Here is a 3,637-nt window from a genome sequence, read left to right on the forward strand (position 1 = left end):
GCTCCGCGTCGGCGTCGTCGGCGGCGTCGCGACGCGCGCGCGCGGCGCCGGGTCCTCGTAGCAGTCGGCCTCGACGAGCGCTTCCGGCGCCGCGGCCTCCGCCGCGCGCCGCGCCTCCTCCTCGCGCGCCGCGGCCTCCGAGCGCGCGCGCGCCCGGGCCGCGTCGGCCCGCCGCCGCCTCCGCTCGAACTCCGCCTCCGCGGCGCGGGCCGCCTCGGCCTCCGCGGCGCGGGCCGCCTCGGCCTCCGCGGCGCGGGCCGCCTCGGCCTCCGCGACGCGGGCCGCCTCGGCCTCCGCCGCGGCCTCCGCCGCGGAGACGACGGCCTCGGCCTCCGCGACGAGCGCCGCCTCGGCCTCGGCCTCCGCGGCGCGGGTCGCCGCCGCGTCCGCGACGAGCGCCGCCGCCGCGTCCGCCGCGACGCGATCGGCCTCCGCCAGGCCCCGGGCGAACTCCGCGGCCCGCGCGAGCTCCGCGGCCTGCGCGGCCTCCGCCGCGCGCGCGGCGTCGTCGGCCCAGGCCGCGTCGTCCTGCAGCGCGTACGACAGCAGGAGCCGCTTCACGGCGAAGTCCCCGGCGACGCCCAGCGGCGTCTGCCCGTGCATGTTGCGCCGCTCCGTCGACGCGCAGGTCTCGAGGAGCGCGCGCGCGGACTCGACCGCGCCGTGGCGCGCGGCGACGTGGAGCGGCGTGTCGCCGACCCAGTCCGGCGCGTCGACGAGCGAGTCGTCGGCGTCGACGACGACGCGCAGCGCGTCGAGCGACTCGTCGCTCGTCGCCGCGACGTGCGCCGCCGTGCCGCCCGACGCCTCGTCCGCGCGGCCCGGGTCCGCGCCGCGCTCGAGGAGGAGCGACGCGAGGGCCGCGGGGCCGACTAGCGCCGCGACGTGGAGCAGCGGCAGGCCCGCTTCGCCCGCGCCGTTCGGGTCCGCGCCCGCGTCCAGGAGCGTTCGCGCCGCCGCGACGTCGCCGGCCGCGACGGCGGCGGCGAGTTGTTCGGCCATCGCGGCGAGATGTTCGGCCATCGCAAGCGAAGCAAACGTCTTTTCCGGCCAAAGGTGAACGGCACATATCCAGTGATTGTAACTCCATCTCCCACGCTCAACGCGAGAGGCTGCGCGGCGCATCGGGGCCTGCGGCCGTGCGCGCCGTTCGGCGGGGCCGCCCGGCGGGCGTCCGCCATGCCCATCGAGCTGGCCGACTTCGGCCTCACGGACGCCCTGAAGCCGCACCCGCTGACGGAGAAGCGGCGCAAGGCGCGCTACAATGCGCCGGGCCCCGGGTCCTACAACGTCAAGGAGATCGAGCCGTCGATGACGAGCAAGTTCAAGCTCGAGCGCGGGAGCCACTTCGGGCGGAGCCGGGCGCAGCGCTTCGACTCCCGCGAGAGCACGGTGCCCGGGCCTGGCCTCTACAAGATCAACGCGTCCGTCGGGCTCCAGGTGTCGTCGCGCGTGCTCACGTCCGCGCGGACGGCCTTCGGCAAGGCGCGCAAGGGCAGCGTCAAGGGCACGCGCACGCCCGGCCCCGGCGACTACGAGCCCGAGGCGCACGTCGTCCACGCGCACGGCCGCGCGCCGATGCCGTCCTTCGGGGGCCCGCTGAACAAGCAGGACCGCTTCGGCCAGTTCAAGCTCGACGTCGCGAACCCGCGGAGCCCCGGCCCGGGCGTCTACAGCGTGCCGTCGACGCTCCAGTTCTCCAAGGCGCCGGGCAGCCCCAAGGTCGGCACGAGCCGCCGCTTCATGACCGACAAGCCCATGGGCCACGTCGGCTCCGTCGCGCTCCAGCGGTCGCTCACGGAGCCGTCCGCGCTGACCGCCGCGTCCCAGAAATCCTTCTACGAGGTCGAGCACGACCGCCCGGGCCCCGGCGCCTACGCGGACCACTCGTCCTTCGGCAAGCAGGTCACGTCCGTGCGCAAGTCGTCCGCGAACTCCAAGTTCGGCTCGAGCTACCGCGGCTCCACGGGGCCCAACAAAAACCCGGGCCCGGGCCAGTACAACGAGCGCGCCTTCCTCGGCCGCCAGGCCGCGTCCCGCGTCAGGACCGCGCCCCAGTACCGCTTCGGCACCGCGCCGCGCCCGACGCTCGTCAACCCCGTCGGCTGAGGCGCGCCCGCCGCGCCGCGCCGCCGGCCTAATTGGTCCTTCGAGCTTTGTGCCTTTCCGCCGGGGGAGCGGGGTCCCGGCCTGGTCGCGGCCGCCTCGGACGCGGACGGGTTCCCGAGCTGGCCGCGCCCGCTCGGACGCGGCCGCGCGCCCGCGGGCGATGGACATCGCATTCGACGGAGCCCGCGACATGTTACGAGTTCGCCCGCGACATGTTACGAGTTCGCGAAGGCCTTGCGGTCCTTCTTCGTCACGAGGCCCTTCTTCGCCTGCGTGGCGACGTTCGCGACGCCGTAGTCCTCGCGGAGGGCCCTGGCGATCTGCTCGAGGTACTTGCCCTGGACCATGATGGAGAAGAACTCGCGGCCCTGCTTGTTGTCCTCCGTGCCCTTGCGCGGCGCGACGGACGCGGCGGCGGAGAATTTCGCGCGGAAGACGGCCGCGAGCTCCTTCATCTTGCGCTCGTCGTAGCCCCAGGAGTCGAGGCCGTCGACGAAGGTGCAGTTCTTGTCGCGGACCCTGCGGCAGGCCACCGTGACCTGGCTCCCCTTCTTCGTCGCGCGGAGGTGGCTTTGGCCGCCGTCGCCGCCCGCGGGCTCGCGGTCGACGGCGCGGAATGGCGGCGCGCGGCGCCAGTCGACGCGCGTGATCTCGAGGACGCCCTTGGACCGCTCCTTCGTGTCGAGGCAGTCCGCGAGCGACGCGACGAAGGCGCCCGCCTTCTTCCACGACGTCGCCTTCACGGGCACGCCGCAGAGCTTCGCGGCCGCGCCGACGGCCTCGGCGACGAGCACGGGCGGCTTCGCGTCGCGCTTCAACGTCGTCAAAAAGCCCGACAGGAAGAGCTCGTCGGGCGTCGGCGGGGGGGGCGGCGGCGTCGTCGCCCGCGGCGGCGTCGTCGTCGTCGCCCGCGTCGTCGCCCGCGGCGGCGTCCTCGTCGTCCTCGGCGGTCGCCTCCGCCGCCTCGTCGTCCTCTTCCGCGTCGTCGTCGTCCGCGGTCGCGTCGTCGTCCTCGGCGGCCGCCGCTTCGGCGGCGGCGACGTCTCCCGCGTCCTCCGCGGCGGCGCCCTCCGCCTCCTCGGCGGCGGCGTCCTCGGCGTCGAGGGCCGCGAGCGCGGCCTCGACGGCCGCGAGCTCGTCGACGAGCGCGGGCTCGCGGCGGACCTTGTCCGCCTGCGCCGCGTCGAGGGCCGCCCTGCCCCGGAGGTCCGCGATCTGACGGAGCGCCTTCTCGAGCCGGCGCCGGTCCCGCGCGAGCGACGCGCGCGCGGCCTCCGCGTCCGCGACCTTCCGCGCCGCGGCGCGCGCCGCGCCCGCGCGCCGCGCGTGCGCCGCCGCCTCGGCGTCCGCGGCGGCCGCGGCCGTCGCCGCGTCGACGGCGGCCGGCGGCGGCGCCCGCGCGGCGTCCGCGGACGCGTCGTCGCCGAAGCGCTCCGGCCAGAGCGCGTCGCCGACGCGCGAGAGCACCGATACGGCCACGCCCCGGAGCCCGGCCTCCTCCGTGTCGCCGGAGGACCGCGCGAACTGG

Source organism: Aureococcus anophagefferens (assembly GCF_000186865.1).
Source record: "Aureococcus anophagefferens unplaced genomic scaffold AURANscaffold_54, whole genome shotgun sequence".
Lineage (NCBI taxonomy): Eukaryota > Pelagophyceae > Pelagomonadales > Pelagomonadaceae > Aureococcus > Aureococcus anophagefferens.